This window comes from Psammomys obesus, unplaced genomic scaffold (genome assembly GCF_907164565.1).
Source record: "Psammomys obesus unplaced genomic scaffold, mPsaObe1.curated_primary_1811, whole genome shotgun sequence".
Taxonomy (NCBI): domain Eukaryota; kingdom Metazoa; phylum Chordata; class Mammalia; order Rodentia; family Muridae; genus Psammomys; species Psammomys obesus.
The window spans coordinates 1,165,228-1,175,364 of NW_026596176.1; the positions used below are offsets into that span (position 1 = coordinate 1,165,228).

At 43.0% G+C, this 10,137-nt stretch overlaps 1 pseudogene; it reads right to left on the reverse strand.

The window, feature by feature from the left end:
• Nucleotides 1-4,496: 4,496 nt before the first annotated feature.
• Nucleotides 4,497-4,856, reverse strand: LOC129667900 (60S ribosomal protein L37-like; annotated as a pseudogene).
• Nucleotides 4,857-10,137: the final 5,281 nt, after the last annotated feature.

A 10,137-nucleotide genomic window follows, 5' to 3' on the forward strand; every position in this document is an offset into this window, starting at 1 on the left:
AGAAAGAAAGAAAGAAAGAAAGAAAGAAAGAAAGAAAGAAAGAAAGAAAGAAAGATTGGTCAGAAGCCAACAGAGAGTGAGAGAAAGCCACACCAGAGATGATTTGGACAAAGAAGGGACAGGAAAGCCCAAGTCCCTTCATCAGGGGAAGTTTGCAAGTAGGTTCATAAGCAGGGTCAGGAAGCTGTGTGGGGTTAGGACTTTATACAAACTTTTTGCTAGCATTGCCACTTCCTAAGTATTGTTCATGACCAGTAAATGGCTCAGTGGGTAAAAGCACTTTCCTTGCAAGCCTGAAGACTGGAGTTGGATGCCTAGAACCTGTATTAAAAAAGCCAGATGTTATGGTGGGATGCATGTGAAATCCTAGTTTCCTACAGCAAGAAGACAGGCAGAGTTATGCAGTCAAGGCCAGCCTAGTCTCCAGGACATTCAGGACTATGTAGAGAGACTCTGTCTCAAAACAACAAAAATATTTTTTTTTAAATAAAGATAAGGGGTCTGGAGAGATGGCTTTGTGGTTAGGGGCACTCGGTGCACCTCCAAATGACCCGGGTTCAATTCAGTCACTTGTAAACTTGTGAAACAACTAGGCTGGAATATGCAGCATGACAGACACAAGAGAGACCATGCTTCCAAAAAATTGGAAACAGAGAACCAACTCCTAAAAGTTATCCTCTGATTTTTACACGCACAGATACACATTATTATAATTCTCTGTGTGTGTGTGATGTGCATGCTTTTGAGCGTGAGAGTGCTTGTTACAACACACATGTTGGGGCAGAGGACAACCTTTGGTGTTGATCCTTACCTTCTCCCTTGTTTGAGGCAGGGTGTCCTTGCTGCTGTGTCACCAGGCTGGGTGACCCACAGGCTTTTAGGGATTCTCTGGCTTGCACCTCCTACCCTGCTGTAGGGGTGCCTGGATCACAGACACATGCTACTTTACCCAGTTTCTATGGATTTTATAGATCTGAACTCGGGTTCTCACACTCCTTGGTAAGAGCATCTCTCCAGACTCACAGACAACTCTGTGCCCTAAAGAAGTAACTCCCCACCCCTTCTGTCCCCAGTTAATCTGCTTTCTGACCCTGGATTTATTTTCTGAGTGTTTCATATTGATTGGAATCATGCTAAACATCCCCTGTGATGTCTGCTTTCTAATCACAAGGCAAAATATTTTCAAGGATCCTCCAATAATTGGAGACTGTTTAGTTTTTGTCAAACTGATACAAAATATAGACACCTGGAAAGAGGGAACTGCAACAAAGAAATAGTGTTCATCAGAATGGTCTGTGTGCATGTCTCTGGGGACATTTGCTTGATTGCTGATCGATGTGAAGGGAATGCCATCCCTGTGCAGTTGGTTCTTGGGTGTATACAAAAGTATGCCATGGAGAGCAAGCCAGTAAGTGTTCCTCCATGTTCTCTGCTTCAGCTTCTGCCTCCGAGTTCCCACTTGAGTTCCTTCCCTGGCTTTCCTCCATGATGGACTTCAGTTTGTAAATCAAACAAACCCTTTCTTCCCAAGCTGTTTTTAGTCAGCATGAACATCTCAGTCTTATCCCAAGACAGCTGGCTGACAGCAACAGAGAAGTAAATTCAAACATGGATATATCAGTCCTTTTTTTTTTTTTTTTTTTTTTTTTTTAATTTATTAATTAATTAAAATATGGATATTTTTTTTTTTTTTTTTTTTTTTTTTTTTTTTTGGTGTGTGACTGGGTAATAATCTAGTGTGTGTGTTTTATCATTCTTACTTTTTCCTGCCATGATGGCTGTCTGAGGTAGGGTTTCATTGTTGTAAAGAGACACTCTGATCACAGCAACTCTTATTTAAAAAAATTTTTTTTAATTAAAGCTGGATTACAGTTTCAGAGGTTTAGTTTATTATCATCATGGTGAGAAACCAGACAGAGTGCAGGTAGACACGGTGCTGTAGAAGGAACCGAGATTTCTATGTCTTGATCTGAAGGCAGCGGAAGGAGACTATGCCTCACATTGGGTGTAGCTGACCTCAAAGCCTTCACTGTGACACATTTCTTTTTTTAACTAATTAATTAATTTTTTTTTTAATTTTTTCTTCACAATTTATTCATTATATATCCTGATTGAAGCCCCCTCCCTCAACTCACCCCGTCCCACCGTCCCTCCCTCTTCCTTTTTCCCCTTCTCCTAGTCCACTCCTAGTCTCCACTATTGTCATCTGCCCATAGCTTATCAAGTCTCATCAGGAATGCCTGGATCCTCTTCCTCGGTGGCCTGGCAAGGCTGCATCATCAGGGGCAAGTGATCAAAGAGCAGACAACTGAGTTCATGATAGAGGCAGCCCCTGATCCCCTCACTCAAAGATCCACATGGAGACTAAGCTACCTATTGGCCTCATCTGAGCAGGGGGTCTAAGTCTTCTCCATGCATGGTCCTCCGTTGATGGATCATCAGTCTCTGCAGAACTCCCTGGGCTCAGATCTTTTAGTTTTGTTGGTATCCTTGTGGGGCTCCTGTCCCATGTCCCTCTACTCCCACCCCTTTCTTCCTCCATAAGACTCCTCTGCCCAAATATTGGCCATGAGTCTCAGCATCTGCTTCAATCTCCTGTTGGGTGAATCATTTCAGAGGACCCTCTATAGTAGACTCCCATTCTGTTTTGTCTTTTCCACAGCTTCTGGTGTCTATCCTGTTTGCCGTTCAGAAAGAGATTTAAGCATCCTCCCTAGGGTCTTCCTTGCTGTTTAGCTTCTTTAGTTCTGTAGATGGCTATCCTATATTATACGGCTAATATCCACTTATAAGTGAGTATATACCATGCTTGTCTTTCTGTTTCTGGATTATCTCACTCAGGATGATCTTTTCTAGTTCCCACCATTGACCTACAAATTTCATGTTTTCCTTGTTTTTAATAACTGAGTACTATTCTATTGGGTAGATGTACCACAATTTCTGTATCCATTCCTCCATTGAGGGACATCTAGGTTGTTTCCAGATTCTGGCTATTACAAATAAAGTTGCTACAAACATGGTTGAGCAAATGTCTTTGCTGAATGGTAGGGCATCTTTTGGGTGTATGCTCAGGAGTGGTATAGTTGGATCCTGAGGTAGTGCTATTCCCAATTTTCTGAGAAAGCACCAGATTAATTTCCTAAGTGGTTGTTCAAGTTTTCCCTCCCACCAGCAGTGGAAGAGGGTTTCCCTTTCTCCACATCCTCTCCAGCATGACGCACTTCTTCTGATGAGGCCACATCTCCTAATCGTGCCACTCCCTATGATCGAGTGTTCAACCACATGGGTCTTTGGGGGCCGTTCCTATCAAACCACCACAATGGCCACATTTCTTCAGTTGCTGTTACTATTATTATGGCTTCTGGGGTGTTTCTGAGGGGTAGGGGACTTCTACAAGAAGAAAAAGAGGAGGAGGAAGAGGAGGAGAAGAAGAGGGAGAGGGAGGAGGAAGAGGAGGAGAAGGTGGTGGTGAGACAGTAGGTCTATCTGTGGGACCTGAGTGTGAGTTTAAACTTGACTCCCTCCCAGTGCATTTGTGGCTTGGCTGTATAAACACATCAGCCTTCTTCCACTGAAAAGAGTTAATGGTCACTCCATTGCCACAGACACTCAACACAGATCTACCCTCTCAACCTCACACCTATTTTGTGAGTCAAACACAATCATTATTGCCATTCTGTATTTGAGAAAGCAGATGTTCAGAGAAGGTGAGCCATCTGGCCACCATCATACAAATAAGGGGCAGCAGAGCTAGGGTTTGAGGGCCAGATATGTGGGCCCACAGCTAAATCCTGCAACTCATGGGTTCCCCAAAGAAGTTGGAAGATTATTAGAGGCTATCCATCAATGGATGAAAGAGTAATCAAAAAGTGCTGTGATCATTCAATGGAGTATTATTCAGTCCAGTCTGTTGGTACAGACCTGTCAGCTCAACTATTCAAAATATTGAGAGAGGAGGGGATATAAGTTCAAAGCTGGATTGAGCTCCAGAGTGATCTGAAGATCTGCCTAGGAAACTTAGTGAAAGCCTGTCTCAAAACAATAGGAATGGGGCTCAGTGATAAAGCACTTGCTTAGAATTCCCAGTGAGGTGATAGGAGTGTGGCTCAGTGGTAGAGCACTTACCTAGCTCGCATATGTGAGGTTTTGGGTTCCATCCTAGCATCCCACAGAAATGAATGTTACTCAGCAAGAAATGGATGAAGTACTGACGTCTGGGACACGCATGGATGTGATGAGTGAGAGAATGCAGACACATACAGTCACAGAGCATATGAGTCCATGTGTATCAGAATCTATGCCAACATAAGCAGGTCACTGATTTTCAGAGCTGCTGGCCAGGGACTCAGGGAATGATTGCTTAATGGGATGGAATCTCCTTTCAGGGTGATAACTTTGTCTTAGGTTGTATATGAATATACCCACTAAATTACACATCTTAAAATAGTCAGTGGTAGGTCAGTGAGTTAAGGCACTTGCTGACAACCCTGACAACCTTAGTTAAGTTCTTTTTTCTTTCTGTCTTTGAAACCAGAGCCTTTATTTTCTGCCTGACTGAAATCCTCGAGATGAACCAGTGCTGCAACAGCTACCCTCTTGGGTTTAGGCGTTGTTCCTTCATGGAATCCATGTCTGAACCTGAGATAGACAATTTGTAGGTGTTTCATCTGCCTGGTCCTCGTAGTGTTTCATCTCTTAGACCTGGCACTCCAGTTATACTTCCTCTGGCACTTGGCAGGGTGGCCATACTTGCCACAGGTTGACTTCTGAAGGTGGTGGGCCTTAGAGCCACAGTGGTGGCATGACACGGGCATCTTAATGCCACGCTTTCCAAAGGAGGATATTCTTTTCGTCATCTTCTTTCTGCCACTAAGGCCAAACAGACTAATAAAGAGCCTTAGTTCAATTCTTGAAAGACACTGTCTCAACTCAGGTTGTTCTCTGATGCTCATATGTTATGCCCTCTCTCCCCTCCCCACTATACAATAAGTTGATGTTAAAGAAAATTTAAAAATAGTCAGTGGTTAGTTTCATGTTTTGTGAATTTGGTCTCAAACTTGAAAAATAACAATAATCAACAGCAATACAACAACGATACTGCATGACTAAATATAGGAGTTATATCCAGAGAAATGAAATTGCAATTTTTCCCTAGGACCCAGAAGTTTCAGAGCTGAGCATTTTTCTAAGAGAAAACCAAATATGCATTCATACATGTAAGTAAGCCACAATATTCATGGAAGGAAGCTCGTACCTGGTACTGTCAATCTGGCCAGGAATCTGTCAGAGAGCTCACAGGCCCTGATACTATTATTCTGCTAACTGGATTGTATTGGCTTGGTTTGTGTCAACTTGACACACAAACCTAGACATAGCTTGGAGGAGAGACTCTTTTTTTAAAAAAAAAGATTTATTTATTATTCATACAACATTCTGCCTGTATACCAGATCTTACTATAGACCATTATGAGCTACAGTGTAGTTGTTGGGAATTGAACTCAGGACTTTTGGAAGAACAGCAAGTGTTCTTAACCTCTGAGCCATCTCTCCAGCCCCCTAGAGGAGGAATCTTAATTAAGAAAATACTTCCATAGTATTGGCCTTTATGCAAACCTGTGGAGAATTGTCTTGATTAGTGACTAACATGGGAGGGCCCATATAACTGTAGCCAGTGCCACCTCTGGCCAAGTGAACCTGATTTGTATAAGAAAACAGGCACAGTGAGCCATAAGGAGCAAGCCACTAAACAGCTTCTTCCATGCTTCAGTTTCTGTCTTGATCTCCCTTATTGAAAGCTTGTTACTCGAAAGTGTAGGATTAAAACAAACTTCCCTTTTCTTCAAGTTGATTTTGATCAAGGCATTTTATCACAGCAATAGAGACCATAAGTGAGACATGGACATAGTATCTCTCAAACTGCCCTCTAAACTTCCATTTCTATATCCAATGATTAGTGTGTCTCTCAGACCTCAGCAGAAAAGTTTATTTGTGTAATGGATGGCAGTTAAGGCAGAAAAATCTCAACTGAATAAGTAAGTACAGAATGGTCAGCCAAAAATAGGATGTCACCATCAAATTCATCCTCCAAGCCCAAAGGATTGTCATCATTGAAGAGGAGACAGAGATTCTAAGAGCCAGAGGATAGTGAGGATGTGAGCAAAACAGTGTCTTCTGGGTACAATAGGACTACGGTATCTATGAACTCGACAGGGGCTGTGGATACACACACAGTTGATGTTCCAGCATGGAGATGGGAGGGGATCACCAGGCACTCTCCCTAGCTGAGGAGCTGTTGAGAACTAATAGCTTCCAGAAGAGGGAGAGTCAGCTTCCTTTAAGGGTGTGGCCCCTAGTCAGTTCCTTAAGCTCCTGTGTATGACTCTGTACTGATATATGAGTGGCACAAATTGGGCTCTGAGGATCATTAAAAACAAAGCAAGAGGATTCAAAGTTAGAAGGGGTGAAGGATGGATCTAAGAGGAGTTAGAGGAAGATCAAAATACTTTGTGTGAAAGTATGAAATTCTCAAAGAATTACTAAAGATGCTGTATTTTAAATACCATGCAGGGTAAGATGCTATTGGAAGACCTCAAGCAGGATATGAATAGTCATTGTCAAATTTTTTTCAACCTTTAGGTCTGAAAAATTTGCATATTAAATTGTTGAGGAGCTCAACCTTCTCACCCACAGTTCTGTCAATCTCTTAGTTACAAACAAAACAAAACAAAACAAAACAAAAACTCTTCCCTGGGCATCTGGCAGTAAGTGTGTGGGCAGGCAGGAGCTACAGGAGGTTTATTTAACGTATCACCTTGGCTGGTGTGCAGAGGGACCAATCATGGTTGTCATCTTCAGCTCTATGCATGGAAAGAAGTTTCCATCCATCTGGGGCTTGGTGGGAAGTCTTGCTTTGCCTCCTTTTATGGAAGCCAAAGTACTTGCTTGCCCACTGGTACCACCTACTGAGTTTTGTTTAGAATTAGTTCTGGGCTCCACCTCTCTTATGGTCCTTCCTGGGATTTCTCTGAGGAGAGTTAAGGCAGAAGTACAAGGACTGGTCATGTACCAAGTTCACCCTTCTTTCCCTTCCTCCTCCTTCCTTCCCGACTTCCCCCTTCCTTCTCTCCCTTTCTTTCCTCTCTCCCTCCCTCCCTTTTTTCCTTCCTTCCTTCCTTCCTTCCTTCCTTCCTTCCTTCCTTCCTTCCTTTTTTTCCTTGAGGTAGTGCCTCATGGTTTCATGAGTTCAGGCTGACCTTGAACTGCTGCCCCTCCTTCCCTTAACTCTATAGTGCTGGGATTACCTGTATGTGCCACATACCTGGTTTAGGTGGTACTGGGGATGAAACCCAAGGCTTAGTGTATGCCAGGCAAGGACTCTAGCATTTGAGTTACACCCCAGCCCTAAACAAGGACATCTTTCACACTAGGATGTCCCAACTGCTCCAAACTTGCCTCAATGTTCTTTGTCTTGCTTCCTTGGTGTAATTTTGAGTAGGAATGGTGGAGTGGTGCAGCAGCGTCTCACTCTGTAGCTCGGGTGCTGCTCAAATCTTGGAAATCCATCCACCCAATACTCCTGAGTAAACAGCCAAGCCTCGCCTCAGAGCTTGATTTTCTAGCCTTTACTTAGATTGCCTAACATTTTTGCAATCATTTTTCTCCCTCGAGACAGGGTCTCATATAGCTCAAGCCAACCTCAAATTAATTATGTAGCTAAGGATGACCTGGAAGTCTTGGTTTCCTGCCTCTACCTCCAAAATGCTGAGATTGCATACAAAAATGTGCCACCACACCAGCCTCAGCCCTTTACAAAATTCTTGTTTCCTCAGACAGATATTTTTATTACATTTATTTTGTGTGTGTGCACGAGGAGAAGGCACATATGTCCCAGAGCATACACACGAAGGTCAAAGGGCAAATTCTCTTTTTCCAGCATATAGGAACCAGGGATTGAGCTCAGGTTGTCAGGCTTGGAGGCAAGCTCCCTACCCACTGAGCCATCCTGCTGGCCTATAACAGATTTGTTTTATTGGTCTTACTATGCTGCTAGGCTGTTTGACTTATTTATTTATCATCATTTTATGTGTTACGTGTGTGTTCCTGAATGTGAGTATGTGCAGGAGTCTGTAGAGGCCAGAAAAGGGTGTCAGATCTTCTGGAACTGGAGTTACAGAAGGTTGTGAGCCACCACATGTGTGCTGGGAAACAAACCTAGGTCTTCTTCAAGAGCAGTAAGTGCTCTTGACTGCTGAACCATCATTTTGGTTTTCAGTTACCTAATTTAAAGAACACAAGCCAACTGCTCTTACCGTGTTCACAGAATTGATTTGCCATCGCCACAATGAATCTCTGGATATTTTAATAACCCAAGAAAGAAAACTTAACAACTGTTAGCACTCATTCTTAATTTCTCTCTCCCCTTAACCTTGTTCACCACTCTTGGCTCCAGACAGTCTATGTTATTCTGTCATTCTATGTTAACATAATCTGGACCCTTCATATAACAGTAATCATGTATCTCTTCAACAGCACCACACCATACCCCCTTCCACCAATTGCTTCATCTTCTGACACTTTCTATTCTTCCCCTGAGCTCAGTTTTTGAGATTCCAGTTATTATGTGGCTTGACATATTTCACATATCCTCAGAATTTATCTATGTTGCCACAAAAAGCAAAATTTCCTTGTTTTTAATTTTCATGTAAAAGTTTTACGTTATTTATTTATGCATGAGTATGCATTTATATGAGGATATAGGCATACATACGTAAATACTGTCTGTATATCTGTTCCTTTGTGCAGAGGCCAGAAGAGGGCATCAGAACACTCAGAGCTAGCGTTAACAACTATATGCTGGACACCTGGCTTGTCATATGGATGCTAAGATCCAAACTCCAGTCCTCATGGCTGAGCAGCAAGTACTCTTAACTATTGAGCTCTCTGCAGTCTTATGAATTCCTCCTTTCTGTGGCTGAATAGTACTTCATTATGTATGCGTACTACGTTTTCTTTATCCATTCATTTACAGAGTGCACTGCCCTGGTCAGGCTCTGTTGCTGTGATAAAAACAATGACCAAAGCAACTTGGAGAGGAAAGGATCCATTTGGCCTACATATCCTGATTATAGTCCATCATTGAGGGAAGCCAAGAAGAAATCAAGCATGGCAGGAACTTAGAGTCAGGAACTAAAGCAGGGGCTATGGAGTAATGCTGCTTATTGGCTTGCTCCCCATGACTTGCTTATACAACCCAGGATCACCTGTTCAGGGGTGCCACTGCCCACAGTGGTTTGGGACCATTCACACCAATCATTAATTGTAAAAAAACGCCCACAAACTTTGCTACAGGCCAGTCTGACAGAGTCATTTTTTTCAATTTGAGGTTATCTCTTCCCAGATGATCCTAGTCAAGTTAATCAGCAAGGCCAGGCACTTAGGTTGACTCCACCTCTTGGCTACTGTGAACAATGCTGGAGTGTACATGAGATGTCTCTTTGACACACTGGCTTCATTTTCTTCAGGTACACACCCAAGAGTAGGGTTGCTGGACTGTGGAAGGGATGCTTTAACCAGGACATCGCTAGGTTGTGGGATACAACTGGCTTGCATGAAAGCTGCTTGCTGGACTGACATAGAAGGGTTATGGTGAGGTCCTCATGGAAGCTGCTCTGCAAGTCTCCAAACATGGTGAACTGTTTCACATCTCTCAGGTATGGCCAGGCTGTATCTAGAATGAGTCATCTTTATGCAACCCAAAATCTACTGCAGTGAAAGAAACAGTACTGTCTATGATGTCAGCTAGGACTGTGTCTGACTTGTTAAAGTGTGCAGTGAAACCTCATGTTTGTGATTCCACTGTGTACTCTGGAGCCTCTTCCCCACTTTTGGGGCCTGAGCTGTGCTTAACCACAGCTCAGTTTGCCACAGGCTGGTGAGATGGCTTAGTAGGTGTCTTAGTTACTGTTCTATTGCTGTGAAAAGACACCATGACCAGGTAAACATTTAACTGGGGCATTGCTTACAGCTTCGGAGGGTTAGTCCATTATTATCATAGTGGTGAAAATGGCAGCAGACAGGCAGGCTGTCGTAGCTAGGGTATTATTGCTGTGAAGAGACACCATGACCATGGCAACTCTT